This window comes from Cervus elaphus, chromosome 17, assembly GCF_910594005.1.
Source record: "Cervus elaphus chromosome 17, mCerEla1.1, whole genome shotgun sequence".
NCBI classification, from domain to species: Eukaryota; Metazoa; Chordata; class Mammalia; order Artiodactyla; family Cervidae; genus Cervus; species Cervus elaphus.
This window is the reverse complement of record NC_057831.1, coordinates 6,069,405-6,093,140: the sequence shown is the minus strand read 5'-3', so window position 1 is coordinate 6,093,140 and position 23,736 is coordinate 6,069,405. Positions and strand designations below refer to the sequence as shown.

The following is a 23,736-nucleotide window of genomic DNA, read 5'->3' as shown; positions in this document are numbered from 1 at the left end:
TAGGATCAGTTCTTTGAGAGGAACCCTCTAATTCTTTGCATGGAAACAGAAATATAACTCTTGTATTTATGTGTCTACAAGGGGAGGAGGAGTAGAGTTGGGAGTTGATTTTTTTGTATATACAAATTTTCAGATAGTTTGCTGATTTTTCAGTGCCGTGTCTCACTTTCACTTTCTGCAGTACCTCACATTCCCAAGTACCTTATGTCGCTGTGATTCTATGGCCTTGATAGGCTCCCATTGCAACTGAGTTCCTCTCAGCGCATCTTGTAGGCCAAAGCTTCTGAACCAGAGTGTCATGTGGATTGCAAAGATTTAGCAACATATTGATAATTTTACACTTCTTATCATGACAAAAACTTTAAAGCATTTTTTTTTTGCTATCCTTTAAAAAAATATAGGAGCTTCCTTGGTGTCTCATTGGTAAAGAATCTGCCTGCCAATGCAGGAGACATGAGTTTGATCCCTGATCTGGGAAGATCCCACATCTGATCCCACATTCAGAGCAACAAAGCGTGTGTGCCACAATTACTGAGTCTGTGCTCTAGAGCTGCGGCTGCAATGAAGCCTGTGCGCCCTAGAGCCCATGCTCTGAAACAAGAGAAGCCCCTGCAATTAGCAGCCTGTGCACTGCAACAAAGAGTAGCCCTGGCCCCCCACAACTAGAGAAAAGCCTGCGCATCAGCAAAGACCCAGCACAGCCAAAAAGAAGTAAATGTTTCTAAAACTTACAGCAATTACATTTTTGGTTTACATTTTTGGCTTCCCAGTTTCAGTAATTATTATTTTAATGCATAGGACTCTGTGCAGAGTACATATTCTCAGAGAGCAGAAGTATGTCCCAGTTTTTCTATTCTTTTGGGGTTTTTTTTGTCTTCAATGATATTCAGTGTTTTGAGTGTGAGCATAAAATATTTAATGCTTCAGGAGATCACTCTGGTTAGTGTGGTGTATCATGCAGAACCTCCTATAGACCAGGCTCAGCTTTTTCCTTCCTGAGTCAGCTGGCCCTGGAGAAATCCCTAGGAGTCTGTAAGTGGTATCACTGAGAGGAGAAGTAACAGTCCAGCAGGAACAGGCAGGGCCCACATGTTCCTACAGTCTGCTGCTGCTGCTGCTAAGTCGCGTCAGTCATGTCCGAGTCTGTGTGACCCCATAGACGGCAGCCCACCAGGCTCCCCCGTCCCTGGGATTCTCCGGGCAAGAACACTGGAGTGGGTTGCCATTTCCTTCTCCAGTGCATGAAAGTGAAAAGTGGAAGTGAAGTCGCTTACTTGTGCCTTTAGTTTCTGCTAGTCCAATCTTGTACATGTCGTTTTCACATGCCAGCTTTATGGCTTCCTGGATTAGATAATACCCAGTTCTTGATGAACAGTCACATCTCCTGTTACTTGGTATCCCAGAGTTAAGTCTCAGCCTGCACCAAGGAGCCAAGTGTCAAGAGAACATCTGTTTTATAAAAGGAGAGTGTTTATCCTCTTTAAGTGCGCTGGCATGTCTCCTAAATCCTAGAGGTTTGTCTGTAAATCATCAATCAGGGCTTGCTGTTGGGTCCTTGCAACAGTTTGTTTGCTACAGATGTTTTGATCAACAGTCATTCTTCCAGATTCCCACTTCAATTGGTCGGTTATGAAATTGCTCATGCTGCAGAGTGGGTTAGCTGCAATATCTTATTGTATTCTGGCATCTACTTAAGATTGTCAACCTGGCAAATTATTTATTTAGTAAGTTGGTGGAGGAAGCATATAGAAAATCTCCCTGAAATGTTACATCTCTGCCTTAGTGATAAGCAAGCAAAATCCAGCACCTTGTCTTTCATTTGGAGGAGACAGTCATATACTGATATGTCGTGGACTCTGGACTCCCTAAAACTTCAGAGTTGGAAGGATGCTGACTTTCCTAGGAATAATCTCTCTATATGTCTAAAGTTCCTGTTTATACTCCTGCTAGCCAGATTCTGTCAGAATTATGTCATCAATATGTGGGATCAGCAAGATGGCCTTTGGAATGGTGTGATGATGTGAGTGTTTGCAGACTAAACTGTGGCACAGAGCCAAGCATTGAGGAGAAACAACTATGATCCTAATCTCCTGCCCTTGCTGGCTGACGGAGAATACTCCTGTACCTCTGTGTGTGTGTGTGTGTGTGTGTGTGTGTGTGTGTGTGTGTGTGTAAAAGAGAGAGAGAGAGACTTGGAGTATACAGGGTACCAGGGGTCATATTGCTTTGTTCTAGTGAAGAATCTTCATGAAGATCAGCAACCATGGTTAGATTAACAACAGTCTTTTTTGATTTTTTCTAAGGAGTCAGTCTGTTATATACATGGGACAAATGGGCCAGTTAAATAGGAATGGAAGATTTACAATCTCAGTATTTTTCAAGTATTCAATGGAGGTAGTACTGTGAAATTTCCTCAGGAGTACAGAACTGATACTAACTTACTACTTTGGGAGAAAGGCTTTGTCCCTGAGACTTACACTTTGCTGTTTCTGTCATTATATCCTTTACTTCATAGTTCAGGATTCCAGTGTTATAACCCTGTCAGTTGCTGAGTATCCCTGTTCCAACTGAGCTTTCACAACTGAGGAAATGACCACAGGCATGTTCTCAGATGTACTAGGCCTATGCTGAGATGGAGTTGAGCCAAAGATCCAGTTATAAATCATCCCCTAAGTAAATCCTTTCTAACTCCTAGAAAACAGTGGCATCCTGGATCCGTGGGGGTTTATGTCATCTCAGAGGCACTATCCAGATGTTACTGGTAGGTATGTGTAGCTTCTTTCTTAGCACATTGTATCCCTGTGGGTTAGGGTTCTCCGGAGAAACAAAGGAACTCCATGCTGAATATCCATGATGATGAAGCTGAAGCTCCAATACTTTGACCACCTTATGCAGAGAGCTGGACTCATTTGAAAAGATGCTGGGAAGTTCAGTTCAGTTCAGTCCCTCAGTCATGTCCGACTCTCTGCGACCCCATGGACTGCAGCATGCCAGGCTTCCCTGTCCATCACCAACTCTTGGAGCTTACTCAAACTCATGTCCATCCCATCGGTGATGCCATCGAACCATCTCATCCTCTGTCATCCCTTTCTCCTCCCGCCTTCAATCTTTCCCAGAATCAGGGTCTTTTCAAATGAGTCGGTTCTTTACACCAGGTGGCCAAAGTATTGGAGTTTCAGCTTCAACATCAGTCCTTCCCAATAATATTGAGGACTGATTTCCTTTAGGATGGCCTGGTTGGATCTCCTTGCAGTCCAAGGGACTCTCAAGAGTCTTCTCCAACACCACAGTTCAAAAGCATCAATTCTTTGGCACTCAGCTTTCTTTATAGTCCAGATCTCACATCCATACATGACTACTGGAAAAACCGTAACTTTGGTTAGATGGACCATCATTGGCAAAGTAGTGTCTGTATTTTTTAATATGCTGTCTAGGTTGGTCAAAGCTTTTCTTCCAAGCTTTCTTCTTTCCAAGGAACAAGTTTCTTTTAATCTTATGGCTGCCGTCACCATCAGCAATGATTTTGGAGCCCCCCAAAATAAAATCTGTCACTGTTTCCATTGTTTCCCCATCTATTTGCCATGAAGTGATGGGACCGGATGCCATGCTCTTAGTTTTCTAAATGTTGAGCTTTAAGCCAACTTTTTCACTCTCTACTTTCACTTTCATCAAGAGGCTCTTTAGTTCTTCTTCACTTTCTGCCATAAGGGTGGTGTCATCTGCATATCTGAGGTTATTGATATTTCTCCTGACAATCTTGATTCCAGCTTGTGCTTCATCTAGCCTGGCATTTCTCATTATATACTCTGCATATAAGTTAAATAAGCAGGGTGACAGTATACAACCTTGATGTACTCCTTTCCTGATTTGGAACCAGTCTGTCATTCCATGTCCAGTTCTAACTGTTGCTTCTTGATCTGCATGCAGATTTCTCAGGAGGCAGGTCAGGTGGTCTGGTATTCCCATCTCTTTCAGAATGTTCTAAAACAACAGTTTGTTGTGACCCACACAGTCAAAGGCTTTGGCATAGTCAATAAAGCAAAAGTAGGTGTTTTTCTGTAACTCTCTTGCTTTTTTGATGATCCAGCAGATGTTGACAATTTGATCTCTGGTTCCTCTGTCATTTCTAAATCCTGTCATTTCTAAATCTGGAAGTTCACGGTTCACATACTGTTGAAGCCTGGCTTGGAGAATTTTGAGCATTCCTTTGCTCAAATGTGACATGGGTGTAATTTTGCAGTAGGTTGAACATTCTTTGATATTACCTTTCTTTGGGATTGGAATGAAAATTGACCTTTTCCAGTCCTGTGGCCACTGCTGAGTTTTCCAAATGTGCTGGCATATTGAGTGCAGCACTTTCACAGCATCATCTTTCAGGATTTGAAATAGCTCAACTGGAATTCCATCACCTCCACTAGCTTTGTTCGTAGTGATGCTGGGAAAGATTGAAGCAAAAAGAGAAGATGGTGGCAGAGGATAAGATGGTTAGATAGCATCACCGACTCAATGGACATGAATTTGAGAAAACTCTGGAAGATGGTGAAGGACAGGGGAGCCTGGCATGCTGTAGTCCATGGGGTCACAAAGAGTCGGACATGACTAAGTGACTGAACAATGACAGCAACTGCAAAAGAAACAGAACCAATAGGAGGTACAGAAATAGGTGTATACAATGAGGTTTATTATGGGAATTGGCTCACATGGTTATGGGCCTGAGATACGCCACAGTCTGCCATCTGCAAGCTGGAGTGCCAGGGAAGTCAGTAGTATATCTCTGTGTCCAGCGATCCTGGCTAACGGCTTGAGAACCAATAATACACTGGCATTCAGTCCTGGAGTCTGAAAGCCTGAAAAACAAGAACTCCAGTGTCCAAGGGCAGGAGAAGATAGATGTCACAGCTCAAGAAGAAAGAGAATTAACCCTCTGTTGACGTTTTTGTTTCTGTTTGGTCTTTCAACAGACTGGATGATGCCAGCCCTCATTGGTTAGGGCAGATCTTTTTTACTCAGTCTGTATGATTCAAATGCTTAACTCTTCTGGAAATATCCTCACAGAAACACCTGGAAAAATAATATTTTATCAGCTATCTGGAGATTCCTTAGCCCAGTCATCTTTAGATGTAAAATTAAGCATCACATCCTAACAAATGGTCCTATTCCCTTGGGAGTAGGCTCCTAGGAATCTTCTAAGAACATTTATACTTGTGGAATTATTCCAGGAAAGTGAAAGTGAAGTCGCTCAGTCATGTCCGACTCTTTGCGGCTCCATGGATTATAGCCCATGGAATTTTCCAGGCAAGAGTACTGGAGTGGGTTGCCATTTCCTCCTCCAGGGGATCTTCCTGACCTAGGGATCAAACCCAGGTCTCCTGCATTGCAGGCAGAGGCTTTACCTCTGAGCCACCAGGGAAGCCCCATTATTCCAGGGTCCCTCCTGAAATATACCTGGCCTCACCTTCATTCAGGGGCTGTGGTTGTGTTTGCTGACTCAGGCCTAAAATTGGATGAAAGACCTTAAGTATTTTATGTTGACTGAAGTCAGGTCTCTGTTTGCCAGATATTGGTTTTGTATTAATGTCACATAAATCAAGCAGAACCTTACTAAAACTAGCCATTTATCTCAGTTCTTCACTCATTAGCCTATACCAAAGGTCCTTGGAGGTCAAACCATTTTGATAGTCACCCTGGCCCTACTGTCCATCATGTCATCTTGCCCGTCTTGCTTTTCCTGGTTAAGTGACATGCTTTATCAGCTCATTGAAATCAGAAAGACTAAATAGCAGCATCTTTTTATCTAGAAGGACAACTACTACAGAACTACAGACGTTTTTGGGGAAGATGGTGCTTCAGTCTTGACTGAATATTGTCTAAAGCAGTATATTTCTCAATAGTTTGGTATGGGCCTTATACTCTGAGCCATCTCAGGGGATTTAGTTAGGAGTTGATTGTACTTAATTAGTCTATCTCTTCCAACATTTCTGTCTTCTTAATCTTTGGATTTCTTGCTGAACAGTGTCTCAAGGATATTTTTTGCACACCAAGTTCATTTAATGAAAGTGTGACCTTATCTATAAATTCATCCTGGTCTATAATTTTGTTCCTCTCTCCATGGTCTAACACTTGTAGAATCTATTTCCCCAGGTTAACCACAATGTAGAATTAATAACAACATATTTTAATTACTTTGGTGTGTGACTTGTTCACTTTCTGAATTAGATTTTGTACCATCCTCACCATGACGTGTTTGAATTTAATTCTAGCTAACAATCTTGAGACAATGAAAGATGCAAGGAGTGGAACACAAGGAAATTTGTCATGCTTTTGAAAGGTTTTCTGCTCAGATGAAGCCATAGAGGATCGTAGGTCTGGTAGCTCTCTACTCATCAGACAGGGAAGAAGGAATTGCTTCCGCTGACCAGGGTAGCTCCCCAGGAGTTAGGGATCTGGCATATGCAGAGTTATCTGAGTCTGTCCAAGTGTCTCCCTTCGAATTACCAAGCTACCACTCTGTCCCAGACAATGTCCTGAATTTTCCAGAACACTCAATGAGGTTAAAATTCGACATATATTCACCATAACTTGAACTGGGAACTTAAAATCCTGCACTGGTTATTTTCCTTTTTATTAGCCTCAGCAATGTAGTCAGAAGACATTATTGATGGTCCCCATGAACTTCACATTTGTAATTTTTGCCATCCTATTTTATTATAGCAGCCACTTGGGGCTTCCCTGGTGGCTCAGAGGTAAAGCGTCTGCCTGCAATGTGGGAGACCTGGGTTCGATCCCTGGGTTGGGAAGATCCCCTGGAGAAGGAAATGGCAACCCACTTGAGTATTCTTACCTGGAAAGTCCCATGGACGGAGGAGCCTGGTAGGCCACAGCCCATGGGGTCACAAAGAGTCCGACATGACTGAGCAACTTTGCTTGCTTGCTTGCTTGGTTTGTCCAAGCATTGACTCCAAAATGTGCCTCATTCTGAGTGATCACAGGTGATAATCTAAATAACTATTTTACCTCTGCATATCATGGATTTTCCTATGAAAGTCGCTCAGTCATGTCTAACTCTTTGTGACCCCATGGACTATACAGTCCATGGAATTCTCCAGGCCAGAATACTGGAGTGGGTAGCTGTTCCCTTCTCCAGGGGATCTTCCCAACCCAGGGATTGAACCTAGGTCTCCCGCATTGCGGGTGGATTCTTTACCAGCTGAGCCACAAGGGAAGCCAGATTTTCCTAGATTCCACCATTTAGTTCTTGTAGGATATTTTCTCTGTTGAGATCTATTTAGATCATATAGCCCTGGATTTTCGTTTCTTTGATACTATGTTGTGGCGATACATAGTTGTAGAGGGCAGAATGTAGCCTGATTAATAAAGAGATGTATGTATAACGTATGTATATACGACAGGACTCAAGTGACTTAGCGTGCAGACACATACGTGGGTTACAGAAATATTGGAGGGGTTGAAGAAGCAAGTTTCAGGATGAACTTCCAGAAACAATTCCCAAAGCCACAGAATGCAAATGGTTGCCAGCATAGTTGGCTGTTGTTTAGTCAGTAAGTTGTGTTGAACTCTTCTGTGACTCTGTGGGCTTAGCCTGCCTGGCTCCTCAGTCCGTGTGATTTCTCAGGCAAGAATACTGGAGTGGGTTGTCATTTCCTTCTCCAGAAGATCTTCCTGATCCAGGGATTGAAGCCATGTCTCCTGGGTCAGCATATTCTTGTTGAAATGAGGATGCTGGGAAACTGTTGCTATGGTTGCTCGCTCCAGAGCCATGCTGCAGCTGGTATGACCCACACCAGCAGAAGATGTGCTTCATTCTGTGATTCTCTTCTCACTTCCTCAGTTCTGAATTCATTACACACACACACACACACACTCACGCTCACACACACACAAATGCCTCAGCTGGTGGAACCTAAATCATACTGGAACTTCCTCTGTAAGTTCATCTGGGAAGTATAGCTCTTATTTTTCCAGACTCTGTTGTACACTAGAGAAAGATCCAAATAGAGGTTGAGTGGATCAATCTACTATTAGTATGCTTTTCAATGAAGTTTTAATTGCCACACACTTTTCTTCCTCCTACTTTTTCTCTTTGTTGTTGTTGTTTGTATCTGTAATTAGATATTGTTATGGTTTCTATTTGTCTGTTACTCTGTTTTGAATGTATAAGCTGTTTACTAAGAAAATCTGTGGAGACACGCGGGTAGCATGAGCTAGGGCAGCTGCCAGGGTCAGTCTGTGAGCATCATCCTGAGACATTTCTCACACAGTCCCTGCCTGCTCCTGGGGCACGCTCTCCTTCACTTGGACAAACAAGACAGAGAGATGCTATATCTATATCTATATATATCTCAGTGGCTTTCCAAATTGTGAATTTGTCTTTAGTTCTCTTATTAGCTGACTCTGTTATCTGCTGTAAATATGATTATACTTTTTGCTTCATCCCCACTCTAACTTCTGAGTTAGGAGGCTATATCTCAGGAAATATATGTGGCAAGTATTAATGGTTTCTCCTTTGGTCCCTTCAATTCTATGGTTCTATGTGTGTAGAACTGGGTGCCTGTAGAACTTTTTAAAGCAAGTAAACAATTGTTGATGAGGCTTCCTGGGCTCTGTCACTTACATTTCAAGAACTCCTTTTCCTGCAGGAACTCTGGAGAGGTGTAAGTTAGCTGTACATCCTCTCTGGATTTGGCAAATAGCCTTCACAATTTATGGCTTGGGATTATGACCATTCCTAGTTTTATCAGATTTTTCTATTCTGCGTTTTGTTCTTTGTTGTTTTGTAGGCTTAGCTAGCATAGTGTAATAAAAACAGCTTTATCATGACATGCCTTGGCAGAAGTTTGGGAATAGGAGAGAGAATGGAAGGAATATTTTAGATTTTTCTCTCTTTTAGAGTAGTGATAATAAAAGTCAAGTTCCTTTTTTAAATTGGACTGACTGCGCTGTGCAGCCTGCAGGCTCCCAGTGCCCGGAGCAGGAGCTGAGCCCAGGCCACGGCAGTGAAAGGGCTGGTCCCAACCATGAGGCCTCAGGGAACTCCCCTCAGGTTCCTTTTTCCTAATGTGCTTTTGACTCCTTTTGCATGTTAGTGCAAATAACATTTGCCTAATAACAACAACATAAAGAGAATAAATTTGGTAACTAAATGGATGATGATCTAGTTTGGGATCTAATTAGTGGAAAATGGCATTAAGTTGCAACTGACAACTTAAACCACTTTGTATAATTCTCCCGAAGAAACTTCTTATCTGGGGATCCATTGAAAACGGTGAAATTTTGCTTCTTTGTTGACCAATCTTCCCTTCAAAACACCTTTGGATACTTAGAGACTCAACAGTATATTAAGAATAATTGGGTTCCCCCCGGCTGTGGAAGGGAAACAAAAGTATTATGGGTTTTAAGCCAGAGTAAAACTAGTAATATTTAGGTCATAAATGGAAATGTCACAGTGTTCTGGCAAGGTTTGCTTTGCATATTTATGATTTTAGTTATTTATACCCTACTTTGTTTTGAAAAGGATTTCAGGCAACTTACAAAAACACACAAAATAAAAACAAGTAAGTGGGGAAATTGAGATAAAGGGAAAATATTTTGGAAAAACAAGATGAAGCACAGGGGGAAAGAATTTAACAAATGCTTGCTGCAGAATTCTGTCTACTTGCTTAAAGAGGGCTAGCTGTTTGGCTCAGATTTTCTAGTAGCCAGTGGAAAGAAGCAAATGTAATTAGCTGCAAGATTCACAAACTTATTAAGATATAAATAAAGCCACTGCTCAGGAGACCTGTATAATATTCCTGGTACTAGAAAAACCTGATTAAAATGTAATGACTTGTTTTCCTAACAGCATTTGTAATGTAAGTAAAATAATTTTCACAGAGAAAATTTTGTGTAGCTTCTTTTAATAAAATTCTGTGGCATAACACCAAAAAGTAATCATATAAAATTTATTCCAGCAGGGGCTAGAATGAGGCAGTTCAGGTGCAGGCTCTTACTGGTTTGTAAAATTTGAGTATTCAGATAAATAGTATTTGTTGCAAAATATATTTCTTTCCATTTTAATAATTGTTTTAAATTTATATATGATATATGTATATAAAAAATTCAAGTAGTAAATTAAAACAAAACCCACTTCCTCTTTCCAGGAATACTCATTGTTAAAAATTTGGATTTTTAAAATATAGAGTCAAATGTATCAATGTACTTGTAGTATGTTCATACACACACTTACAGACACATGAACAGAGTTACATCCTGATATCCACCACTCATAAATCCAGGTTTGTTACTTTTAAGTCATATGCTTTGGTGTAGGGTCCAGCTGATGGTCCATGTGGACTAATGGAATAATTTCATTTGGGAGGAGTGCTCTTCATGGTGCCAGGAACAGAAGCCAGGAGCAGATGTGTTCTGAAGGATATCTGCCAGGCCAGTTACCCAGGGATGTGCTGTGGAGTGGCCATGCAGGCAAGCTTTGGGTCTCTGCCTCCCACCACCCATTCCCTTGAGCCAGGCAGTGAACATCACATATCTTCTTCCAGGTCAGAGAAGTGTAAGTGAAAACTCAAGTAGAAAAGAAAAGCTCTTATCCTCAGTTCCTGCAGATGTCCTGGTGACAAAGAGCCAGTCAGGTCCCACAGACCACTGGTTACATGAAAGGGAGGTTGCAAACTCAAAGGGAAAGAGATTTAATAGAAATACTAGTTCAGGGAACTAAAATAATACCACATATGTCCTAAGAGTGATAAAGCTATCACAGCCAAAGAATATGATTAGGAATTTACTGAAACAAGAGTAGATGGTAACAATAATGTTATATGTCAATTACATATCAATAAAAAAGAATAAATAGTAATGGCAAAATCAGAAAATATGACTTAAGGAGTATGGTATAATTATTAACATTAAAATCTCTTTACTTCTGGAAGAGCACAAAATCAAGCGAAGAAGAAATTAATGAGCTGGAAATGTGAGAAATGACATAAAATGGCACACAGCTAAAAGGGTTAAAGAAGCAAAAATGTAAGAGAAAAGTTGAGATAGGGATGATATTAAATATTCCAGGATCTATCAAAATGAGTGCCAGATGGAGAAAATAAAATAGACATGATATTTAGGGGAAGGGAAAGAGAATTTCCAGACAGAAAGATATGGTTACTGAAATAAAGAAAAACCCCAACCAATACAATGTTGTAAAGTAAAATAAATAAATAATTTTTAAAAATTAAATTAAAAAATATATATACTGACAGGGCCTACATGGGGGCTCATTGTTAAAATGACTTATTATGCTGACCTCTCAAACAAAGAATAAAATCACAGTGATCCTTGAGATTGAAAAGAAAAAAGAATTATTGTGAGGAGTAAATGAAATAATACATGGAACACATTCTACACAGTGCTGAGCACACAGTAAACACTCAATAAATGTTAGCTGTACACATGTAAAAAGAAAGAAAAAACCCAAATCTTAAGCAGGATGTATTCAAAACACACACACACACACACACACACACACACACAGATACATGGTAGAGAGGGTTTAGTACATGAGGAACAAAAAACCCTAAACCTTTCTGTAAGGAAAACAGACGATTTACAAGGAAATGAGGGTCTGATTGATACGAACCTTCTTACTAGCCACATAAGGCTGTTAAAAGGTTGATAAAATCAGAGGTGAAGAATGGAGACTGGAAAAAAAAGTTGGGGGGTAAAAATAAATAGATACCAAATTGTAGGTATAAAATGTTTTCAAAGTAAACTAGCAAGAAAATCGGAGAAGGCAATGGCACCCTACTCCAGTGCTCTTGCCTGGAAAATCCCATGGACGGAGGAGCCTGGTGGGCTGCAGTCCATGGGGTCGCTAAGAGTCGGACACGACTGAGCAACTTTCACCTTTCACTTTCATGCACTGGAGAAGGAAATGGCAACCCACTCCAGTGTTCTTGCCTGGAGAATCCCAGGGATGGGGGAGCCTGATGGGCTGCCGTCTGTGGGGTCGCACAGAGTCGGACATGACTGAAGTGACATAGCAGCAGCAGCAAGAAAATAAAGATTAAATAGGTAAACTAATAACTTTTTAGCTAAACAATCTTGAGTTATGGAAAGCAAAACAGAAACAAAGCTGAATTTGTTTATTGGATGGAAAATATCTTCAGTCAGGAAAGAAAAGGGAAAGAGCGAAGGAGAGGACAGACAGACAGATGATTATATGTAGGGAATTCATGTCTTAACAAAATTTTGAGGTGGCTCTCCTGTTAGCGCTCCTGTGGAAGGAGCCAAGACTGCCGACTCTTGCGTGACGGCCTTATGCTGTAGCCCTTTCCTTTAAACCTGCAGGAAACATGTCTTTATTCATAATCTCAGTGGTAGTGTGGTTTTTGCTTTTTTAAATTTCAGACAGGTGCTAGTCGGGTGTGGTGTCTTGCATGACCTGTGCAGCTGTTAACGTCACCTCTAACACTTCCACACAACTTGAGTATCAGCGTGTTATAGGAAGTTAAAGAAAATCACAAGTATCCTTAGAACTTTGTAATTCAGGACAGAGGATTTCAATTCACCAGTGAGTGTAACAATGTATTAATTGGAGTTGTCTCTAAAGTGAACACTAGGGCAATCTGATTTGAATTTCTTACTTTAAAAATGGTTATTACTTTTTCTATATGTTAAAAAATTAAAAATTAAAAAAATTAAAATTTTTACTCTATTATATTTTAATGTATAGAAGAAAGATAAGAATGAAAGAAAAGGAAATGAAGAGAGGAAAGGAAGTATTGGGCAATATCTCTTTAAGGCTTTGGTTCAAATCTATACATCTCTGTAGATAGTAAATTCCAATTTTTCTTCATGATATTCAGATTTGGAGACAACATTCTTGGGGTTATAATTATAACAGTATGCCGATGTTACTGCAAAATTCAGTAAACAACTGAAACCCCTATCTATGCTTGCTTCTATGAGTATCTGCTTCTTTTTCTTAAGAATTGTACAAAATAACACGAGAGAGTATTACACGAAAACCACTTCTTCTGGACTTGAATGCTGTAAAACTGGATAAGCTGCTTCAGTGAAATTTGTCGTAAGTTGGGCAAACCTAAGTAAATTACATCTGCAATTAAAAATGACACTTGATCATGCATGTTTGTGGAGCTCCCACCTGGGTATGATCATGTTTTATGATCATTTGTACTTTTAGCAACAAATGTTATATCTACTTTCCCATAGCTTTCCCTTCCTGTTAATGGAGTGAGAAATGAAATATGCTTTCTTAACTTCCCTTGGGCTTTAAGCAAAGTTAGACCATGACTAGGCAACCAGCAATGGGAAACAATGAGAAATAAATGACAAATTCTCACAAATCAAATCCTTTCTTAAGGTCAGCTATGCACATGTGTTGCACTGCAGCTAATAATAATACAGAAGAAATAAACAAAGACTTGTAACCTTATTGCTGTTTTCTCCTTCTTCTCCTTTCCACACCCCAAACCTAATCTCTGGTGTGTAGGTGACTGTCAGTGTCAACCTTATTTCGTAGGTAGAAACATGAAAACTAACATCAACATAAACTAATTTACTTAATTGTGAGTTCTTTAAGGACAGAAATTGTATCCTAATGGTACTTTGAATGCACAGGTAGAGAACAATGCCTAGCTTATGTCTGTTGCCCAAGAACAACATAATGTCACTTCACACATGTTTATGGCACACACAAAGGCAGTTCTGCCAGCTTCTGTCATGGAAAAGATAAAAATAGTGCCGTGAATACAGAACTCTGAACCCTTCATAAAACATATAGCTCTGCCAAGATGGTCTTGATTATTCGGGTTTATCTTTTTCACTTTATCGCTAGGGTGCGGAAACGTCTTGATTTTCAAGTGGCATAAGAAACCAGAAAGGTTTGTATGGAAACCGTGACATGGGACCATAAAATATCGAGTCAGGACATTTTGTTCTTATTATTTTATCTTTAACAGTATTTTGAGAATTAATGAGAACAATTTTTTTCAGTGCAGTTAATGGTCCATGAAAGGCAATGTAGAGAGTGAAAAAAGTTGGGAGTCATCTAATCAACTGATATTTACTGGATTGTCTATTATATGTCAAATCTTTGCTAAACTTTCACTGTCTCAAAGGAGTTAGACAGATATGGTTCCCTGTTCTCATTGAGCTGACATTTTAGAGAAAGTGTTAGGCAGAAAACTAACCAGCTAAACAAACGGCCGAGTGAACAAGTGTGCACTGGAGTGTGGGATGCCGGGGGAGCTGACTTCCCATTGGAGAGGGCACCAGTTAGGCAACACTGGCTGAGGTCAGGAGGAGAGTCCAGACCCGGAAGAGGGGTCTTTCAGACCGATAAACCACGGAAGCAAAAGCTCTGATTTGGGAAAGAATCTGCACCTGAGATCTAGGCTTGAATACACACACACTGATTTCTAAACACAAGTGGGTAAACCGTTTTACCTAATTTCACATTCATAAAATCAAAATAACAATGCGTGTGTTGAAAGTCAGGGCTTCCCAGGTGGCTCCAGTGGTAAAGAACCCTCCCGCCAATGCAAGAAATGTGGGTTTGATCCTGGATTGGGAAGAGCCCCTGGAGGAGGGCATGGCAACCGTCCAGTATTCTTTCCTGGAGAGTCCCCATGGAGAGAGGAGCCTGGTGGGCTACAGGTCACAGGTTGCCTACCTATGAGTTAGACATGACCGGAGCAACTTAGCATGCACTCACGCAAGCTGAAACCCGGTGTGAAAGTTAAAACTCTTCATGGCAAAGCACTCTAGACATTGTAGACCTTCAGAAAAGGCTGCTTCCCTTTTCTACCAACATTTTATAGCTTTAGCTGAATTATTTACAGAAGTCACAACAACAAAATGTTAACATTTCTGAAGAATAAGTGTCATTTTGTTCCAAGCAGCGCTTACTGGAAAAAATTTTTTAAAAACTCTTTTGGAAGCTTTAAACAAGATCCAGCAGTACCCTAACAACTGTGACAGTCACAGATTACCATACATACTTTTGATCCAAGTGTGTTTCAGTGACTGCAAAAAAATCACTATTGAAATGTAACAGACTGAAGTTCTTACTTGTTGAGTTTTCAGTGATAGATTAGAGTGTATTTAATCACCTTTTCAGCATGAGTTAATTTAATCTCTTTTACATTAAACAGACTCTTAAACAAGACTTTGAAATGCTGCTGTATTACACTAGGATTATTTTACTATATATAGACATTTTGGAGTTTTAAAAGCCCTACCCTAAAATGTATCTGTTTAGATGACCTTTCGTAACCAATTCCAGTTGGCTGATACAATTTTATCAGCCAATTGTAATGCTTGCTTTCTTAATAGACAAGTAACCTTCCCTTTCTTGGAGCAAGAATACTTGATACACTAAATGACTAGAGAAATTTAAGTCCTTAGTAAACTCTACTCACTAAAATATGTCCCTTTGAGACCAAACCACACCCATAAAATGAGTCACAATAAAATAATCCCTGGGATTAATATCTGATCTGTATAACCTATGTGTTCTGATGAAGAACAAGTTGATGTAGTTGTTCAGTTGTTATGTCCAACTCTTTGTGACCTTGTGGACTGCAGCATGCCAGGTTTCCCTGTCCTTCACTATCTCCCTGAATTTGCTCAAACTCACACCCATTGTGTCAGTGATGCCATCCAACCATCTCATTCTCTGTTGCCCCCTTTTCCTCCTTCCCTTAGTCTTCCCCAGCATCTGGGTCTTTTCCAGTGGGTTGGCTCTTCACATCAGGTGGACAAAGTATTGGAGCTTTAGCATCAGTCCTTCCAGTGAATATTCAAGGTTGATTTCCTTCAGGATTGACTAGTTTGATCTCCATGCTGTTTAAGGGATTTTCAAGAGTCTCCACCACCATCAATTTGAAAGCATCAACTCTTTGGCGCTCAGCCTTCTTTATGGTCCAGATCTCACATCCATACATGACCACTGGAAAAACCATAACTTAGACTATATGGACCTTTGTCAGCAAAGTGATGTCTCTACTTTTTAATATACTATCTAAGTTTGTCATAGCTTTTCTTCCAAGGAGCAAGCATCTTTTCTCTTCATGGCTGCAGTCAGCTTTCACAGTGATTTTGGAGCCTAAGAAAATAAAATCTGTCACTGCTTCCACTTTTTCTCTGTTTGCCATGAAGCGATGAGATGCTATGATCTTCGTTTTTCGAATATTGAGTTTTAAGACAACTTTTTCATTCTCCTCTTTCATTTTCATCAAGAAGCTCTTTAGTTCCACTTTGTTTTCTGCCATTTGAGTGATGTTATCTGCATATATGAGGTTGTTGATATTTCTTCCAGCAATCTTGATTCCATCTTGTGATTCATCCAGCCTGGTATTTCACATGATTCATTCTGTATAGATGTTAGGTAAGTATTGTGACAATATACAGCCTTGAGGTACTCCTTGCCCAATTTTGAACCAGTCCATTTGTTCCATGTTCCAGGTTCTCATTGTTGCTTTTGGGCCTTCATACAGGTTTCTCAGGAGGCAGGAAAAGTGGTCTGGTATTCCCATCTCTTTAAGAATATTCCAGTTTGTTGTGATCCACACAGTCAAAGGTTTTTAGCATACTCAATGAAGCCAAAGTAGAGGTTTTTCTGGAATTCCCTTGCTTTCTCTATGATCCAATGGATGTTGGCAATTTGATCTCTGGTTTGTCTGCCTTTTCTAAATCCAGCTTATATATCTGAAAGTTCTCAGTTCACATACCGTTGGAGCCTAGCTTGAAGGATTTAGAACACTACCTTGCTAGCATGTGAAATCTGGAACATTTCCTTCATCTCTCTTCAGGTGGCGTAGACCTCTTCAGGTTCCATTTCCCTCTCTTCTGGTGGCATAGACCTCAACCTGTTTGGTGGCTGTCATGATTGCATCAAGGATGCAATTCCATCAAGGATGGAAACCAGCTCTGAATTTGCAGTGGCTTGGATCCTTGGGCATTTACTCTAGCTTGTACAAGTAACCTGAGATGTGGCGAAAAGACATGTTTCTTCCCAGATATGGTCCACCTGCCTTGAGTGTGAATAGCAGGTGGCTTGTTTGTCCTGCTGCCACTGAGACCTCTAGTAGCAAGACAAGTGGCTAGGAAGAGCTAATGTGGGCGGGGCGGGGGGGGGGGGACATTTTCTACTCCATACAGGTTTTCAGAGAGGTGGAAAGAGCCATGTGGAGCTTATGATAGTGCTCATAAGGAAAAAAAAGAAAAACAAGTTTTCCTGAGGGAGGGCATAGAAACTCATCAGAAAAAAAAATTGTGGCATAGGTGAAGTGAAGCAAAGTGAAGTTATTATTGTAGAGAAAACTGCTGTGAGTCATCTGGGTTAAAAATTAAACCAACCAACCAACAAACAAAAAATTCTAATTGTAAGAGAATGAGACAGGAATATTTTTTAGTTTTTTAATCTAAATTATTCCCAGGAGTGTAGACTTTCTTTCTGAGAATAAAAGCAGTGAAAGGAGATTTCTGTGGGTTGAGTTAATTTCTTCTACTGGATACCCCTGAAAAATCATAACAACTGACTGAAATGAATCTTAGCTTTGCCTTTGTTCAGCCAAATTCATGTCTCTCTTTTCTCTTTATTAGTGGCCTAGAATACCTCCCATCTCTCCATTTACTTAAATCCCACAATATCTTGTTAAAAACATATCTTTTTTGTTAAGTTTGTCTCTCTGACCTTTTTTTCAGTAAGCTCTCCCTTCTCTAACTTTCCTGAACTACTCTTTTTAGCTTAACCCGAATAGGGCTTCTCCAATGGCTCAGTGGTAAAGAATCTGCCTGCAGTGTGGAACCCTTGGGTTTAATCCCTGGGTTGGGAAGATCTCTTGGAGAAGGAAATGGCAACCCACTCCAGTATTCTTGCCTGGGAAATCCCATGGACACAGGAGCCTGGCAGGCTATAGCCCGTGGGGTCGCAAAGTCGGACACAACAGAGCAACAGAAACACACACACAGAGAAGGGGAAATAGAGTGAGGCTGTTTGTGGAACTGGTAGACTGATGATCATTTCAGGGTCTATATGCAGGAATTGAATTGTCAGTCTTTTTTGGGGGTGGCGAGGGGTAAGAAGGAGGCAAGTGTTTGTGGAACTTGGATAGTAAAAATATGATGCCAGTGTAGGGGATGAGGTTGAATTTTTTCTTTATTAGCTTTTAGGGTAGGTTTTGAGCTCCAGGGAGAGAGAGGTGAAGGCTGGAGGAATCATAGTTATAAAAGACTCAGTAAGACATTGAATAGAAGCAGTGCTGCTTCAGGACCCATGAGAATGCTAGCACAGATCTGATGAGAAGAACATCCCCAGCCCTACGTCTTCCCCCTCCCTTTTCACCCTAAGATTCGGGAGGCCATTGCTGTGAAACTTTTGAGCATGCCAGGCTGTGTTCCCACACATGGTTCCAGAAACAGAATCAATGAAGACGTACCTAGATGAAGAGGCCAGAGAGGAGGGGCACAAACAGAGTGATCACAGGAAAATGCAAGATAACACCCAAGACTCAGAGATACATCAGGGAGATTGTGAGACGGAGAAGGGGGTTAGGGAGGGGCTTAATTTCTGCATGAGCAGATGTAGGTCAGTATTCCTAACAGTCTGGCATAAGTGTCAATATGGTTTTATTCCTGCTCATAACATAGCATAGTCCCTTCCAGCTCTTTCGTTTATAGTGGTACTAAGTAATGCATTTCTTTAAAAGCTACTGGCTATAATCAAAAGTAGCCAGTGTGCATTTCTTTAAAAACATTGTATTTATGCCCAAGTTTTCACTACAGGTTCATTGAAACTAATTAGTGTATTTATTTGCCAGGGCTGTTATTATAAAATACCACAAATTGAGTGGCTTAACAACAGAAATTTATTGTCTCATGGTTCTGGAAGCTAAAAAACCAAGATGAAGGTGTTGGTAAGGCTAATTCCTCCTAAGGACTGTAAGGGAGAGTCTGTTCCATGTCTCTCTCTAGCTTCAAGTGGGTGGTTGTCCATCTTTGGCATTGTTTGGTTTGTAGGTCTCTGCCCTCATATTCACATGGTGTTCTTCCTGTATGTATGTCTGTCCAGATATCCCTTTTTATAAGTTTATCAGTCATATTGGAGTAGAGACTCACTCTAGTAAATTGGGGTATATAGTCCCTTTGCCGGGCTTCCCAGGTGGTGCTAGTAGTAAAGAACCTGCCTGCCAATGCAGGAGATGGAAGAGACATGGATTTGATCCCTGGGTTTGGAATATTCCCTAGAGAAGGGCATGGCAACCCACTCCAGTATTCTTGCCTGAAAGTTCCATGGACAGAGGAGCCTGGCGGGCTACAGTCCATAGGATCGAAAAGAGTCGAATATGACTGAAGTGACTAAGCACAGTCCCTACACCAATTCCCTGGTGGCTCAGATCCGGTGAAGCGTCTGCCTACAGTGCGGGAGACCCAGGTTCAATCCCTGGGTTGGGAAGATCTCCTGGCGAAGGAAATGGCAACCCACTCCAGTATTGTTGCCTGGAAAATCCTAGGAATGGTGGAACCTGGTAGACTACAGTCCATGGGGTGGCAGAGAGTCGGACACGACTGAGCAACTTCACTTCTATGCCAATTATGACCTCATCCTAACTAATCACACTCACAGTGACCCTATTTGCAAGTAAGACCACATAATGAGGGACTGGGAATTAGGACTTCAACATAAGAACTTTGTAGGACACAATTCAATCCATAACAGTTGGACATGTTGAAGACCTAGAGATGAATTAGAATTCTTGGTCTGAGAATCTGGGGCTATGGTGGGGGTAGTACAGCGCTGTCTTTGAAGATGAAGTGCTCTAGGATAATTAAGTTTTTGTCTCTTAATTAGCTCTGCTCTAGATATTCCTTTAACTAGTGGTGAGGGGAAAGAGTGATCACGAAGTGAACAGATGCTCCCCAGTTATAGTCATCATATATGTGACATCATATAATATATATATATATATATATATTAATCCAAATGAGAGCACATGGTTTATAACAGACTAAGTGATGATTGATAAAGTATACAAAATTGGGGCCAGTCTTGGCCTCATTTGTGGTAGGCTATTCATGTGAAAGGATTGCTTTTGATCCATGGTATGGTAGGTGATCAGTACCTCAAAACATCTAACAACCTAAGTTTGTGAATGTATTTCACAGCAAAATGAATTTTTCAGATGTAATTAGGATTAGGGACCTTAAAATAAGGAGATTATGCTGGATTACCCATGTGACCCAGATGAGAACTTTATCTCAGTTCAGTTCAGTTCAGTCGCTAAGTCTTGTCTGACTGTTTGCGACCCCATGGACCACAGTACGCCAGGACTGCGGCACGCCAGGCTTCCCTGTCCATCAACTCCCGGAGCCTACTCAAACTCATGTCCATCGTGTCAGTGATGCCATCAACCATCTCATCCTCTGTCATCCCCTTCTCCTCCCACCTTCAATCTTTCCCAGCATCAGGGTTTTTTTCAGATGAGTCGGTTCTTTTCATCAGGTGGCCAATGTATTGGAGTTTCAGTTTCAGCATCAGTCCTTCCAATGAATATTAAGGACTGATTTCCTTTAGGATTGTCAGGTTGGATCTCCTTGCAGTCCAAGGGACTCTCAAGAGTCTTTTCCAACACCACAGTTCAAAGGCATCAATTCTTCAGCGCTCAGCTTTCTTTATAGTCCAACTCTCACATCCATATATGACTACTGGAAAACCATAGCTTTGACTAGACGGACCTTTGTTGGTAAAGTAATGTATCTACTTTTTAATATGCTGTCTAGGTTGGTCGTAGCTATTCTTCCAAGAAGCAAGAGTCTTTTAATTTCATGGCTGCAGTCACCATCTGCAGTGATTTTGGAGCCCAAGAAAATAAAGTCATTGTTCTCATTGTTTCCCCATCTATTTGCCATGAAGTGATGGGACCAGATGCCATGATCTTCGTTTTCTGAATGTTGAGTTTTAAGCCAACTTTTTCACTCTCCTCTTTCACTTTCATCAAGAGGCTCTTTAATTCTTCTTCACTTTCTGCCATAAGGGTGGTGTCATCTGCGTATCTGAGTTTATTGATATTTCTCCCAGCAATCTTGATTCCAGCTTGTGCTTCATTCAGCCCGGCATTTCGCATGATGTACTCTGCATATAAGATAAATAAACAGGGAGACAATATACAGCCTTGACATACTCCTTTTCCGATTTGGAACTGTCTGTTGTTCCATGTCCAATTCTAACTGTTGCTTCCTGACCTGCATACAGGTTTCTCAAGAAGCAGGTCAGGTAGTCTGGTATTCCCATCTCTTTAAGAATATTCCACAGTTTGTTGTGATCCACACAGTCAAAGGCTTTGGCGTAGTCAATAAAGCAAAAGTAGATGTTTCTCTGGGGCTCTTTGGCTTTTTCAGTGACCCAGCGAATGTTGGCAATTTGATCTCTGGTTCTTCTGCCTTTTCTAAATCCAGCTTGAATATCTGGAAGTTCACAAGAACTTTATCTAGCTGGAGGTAGTAGAGGTAAACCAAAGGATAAGGTCAGAGAAACTCAGATAATGGGAAGGACTCAATCCACTGTAGCTCACTTTGAAGATGAAGGAAGGTAGGTGGCCTCTGGATACTGAAAGTAACCGCTAGCTAACAGAGCAAAGACCTTAGTCTTAAAGCCACGAGGAACTCGATTCTGCTGATAACCTGAATGACCTTGGAAAGGAACATTTCCTAGAGCAACCTAGAAACTAGCTAGTCAGCACTTTGATTTTGACCTTGTGAAACCAGAACAGAGGAACCAGTAGGACCAACCAGACTTCTGACCTACAGAACTGTGAGATAATATCTTTGTGTTGTTAAATTGTTGTTAAGCTCCTAAACTCGTGGCAATTTGTTATAGCAGCAACAGAAAACTAATACAGTAGGTGTTAGCTGGAATTTCTCTGCCTTTAAGGTCAAGATAAGCCTGGAGTCCTCTTGTTTATGGTGACAAGGACAAATCACAAATTGTCAGGTTTATAAGGACAGATCTCTTGTCCTCACCAAGATTTCTGCAGGGCCTCAGGTCACGGAGGATAATGTATACTGTCGTGATTTTCTCTTGTTCAGACTTCCTGTTTCTACTGGAGAGTCTTGTAAAATTCTTGTGCAGTTGAGCTTGGTCACCTGCCTTCTTCTATTGTGACGAAAAGAATATGCTGGTCTGGTCTGCTGGAAAATGCGATGTTAGCTTACTTTAGCTGCGGCAGCCAAGGTCATTGTATATCAGGTGACAGCCAGCCTATCCTCAGATACCTTGTGAGCACGACTAGGAAAGATCAGTAGAACTGCCTGATTCCCACTTGTGCAAATAGTAAAATACTTATTTTATGTCACTGAGGTTTTGTGATTATTTGTTACATATTATTATTATGGTTTTATTAGATACCTCACACTTACCTGAGGGAGTTTTGTTCCCTTGGTAGCACATCCTTTTTTACTCTTTCTCCTCCTCCTATGCCTGAACCATACCATTTCCAGCCTCGTTTTGGTATGTTTTATCTCTGTCTGTCTCCCATTTTTTCCTGTTGATATAAATTTCTTAGTTTTAAAATAATAGCTTCTTTCAACAGTCTGTTATCAGAGGCAAACTTCTTGTGTGGTAGTCTTCTAGGGAGTTAGATAAGAGGATTCTTTCATAAGGAGTGAATCGTAGCAGAAGGTTAATTCTGCGGATGTCCTGAATGATGTCCTTGGGGGTCTGAGTGACCACAGAGTTGTCAGGGAACCAGAACAGTCTCCAAAAGGGAAGAGTAATATCTCTGATCATGGTTTCTTAGATTAGAGAACATGATTCAAGTTCAAGGGTATTCAAGGGGTCTTAACACCTGTCTTTCGGACATCCAGCCCCAAATTACCTTGTATTGTTATCTTAAATCTGTATGTCACATGTCCTCAACAAAATTGTAAAGCTTTTGAATGTAGGCTTTGCTTTCTATGTTTTTGAAATCATGACATGTTGTCCACTGTGCCCTGCATATAGTGGGCCTTAAGTCAGTGTACATTACTAATGATAAAGAAAAATTAGACCCTAAAAGAAGAAGAGAGACTTTGTGAGGAATATCTCTGATTAGTTTCACCATCTCTAAATTTTTAAAAATCTTAATCTGGGAAGATATTCTAGATTTAAGAAAAAAAAAGTCAAGTTTAAAATTGAATTCTTAGAAGAGAGAAATAAGTGTTAAATTGAATCACAGATTACAAAGAGGAGGTTTTGAAATTACCAAAATCAAGAAGTGCAGATCCAACAGCTATCTATTGATTACTAAGTTGCTGAAGATTATAATTCATTGACATAAGCACTGGCTCCGTATGTCTAAGACAGGAAGCTTTTGGAAGGCAGCTGCTGATGTGAAAGTCATTGCTTAATGTTAAATTTTCTTGTAATAACTCCTTGGCAGAATCCTACTAGCAATTATAATACAAAGCAAAATATGTTGCAACAATATGTGTGAAAATATCAAATCCAAAATTCATTTTATATAGAACACTCATCCTTTGCCTTATACTTGAAATTTCCACTGATTCTTACATTCATTTAAAATTTACATTATTTCCCCAGACTATTAATAAAGATTAGCTATAGATTGAGAAAGGAGTGTTAGTTGCTCAGTCATGTCCCACTCTTTGCGACCCCATGGACTGTAGCCCACCAGGCTCCTCTGTCCTTGGGATTCTCCAGGCAAGAATGCT

At 40.6% G+C, this 23,736-nt stretch overlaps 1 long non-coding RNA gene across 1 annotated transcript in view; it reads left to right on the top strand.

The window, feature by feature from the left end:
• LOC122673620 overlaps positions 1-23,736 on the top strand; it is a 75,266-nt gene that overhangs the window by 10,033 nt on the left and 41,497 nt on the right. The window lies entirely within an intron of this gene.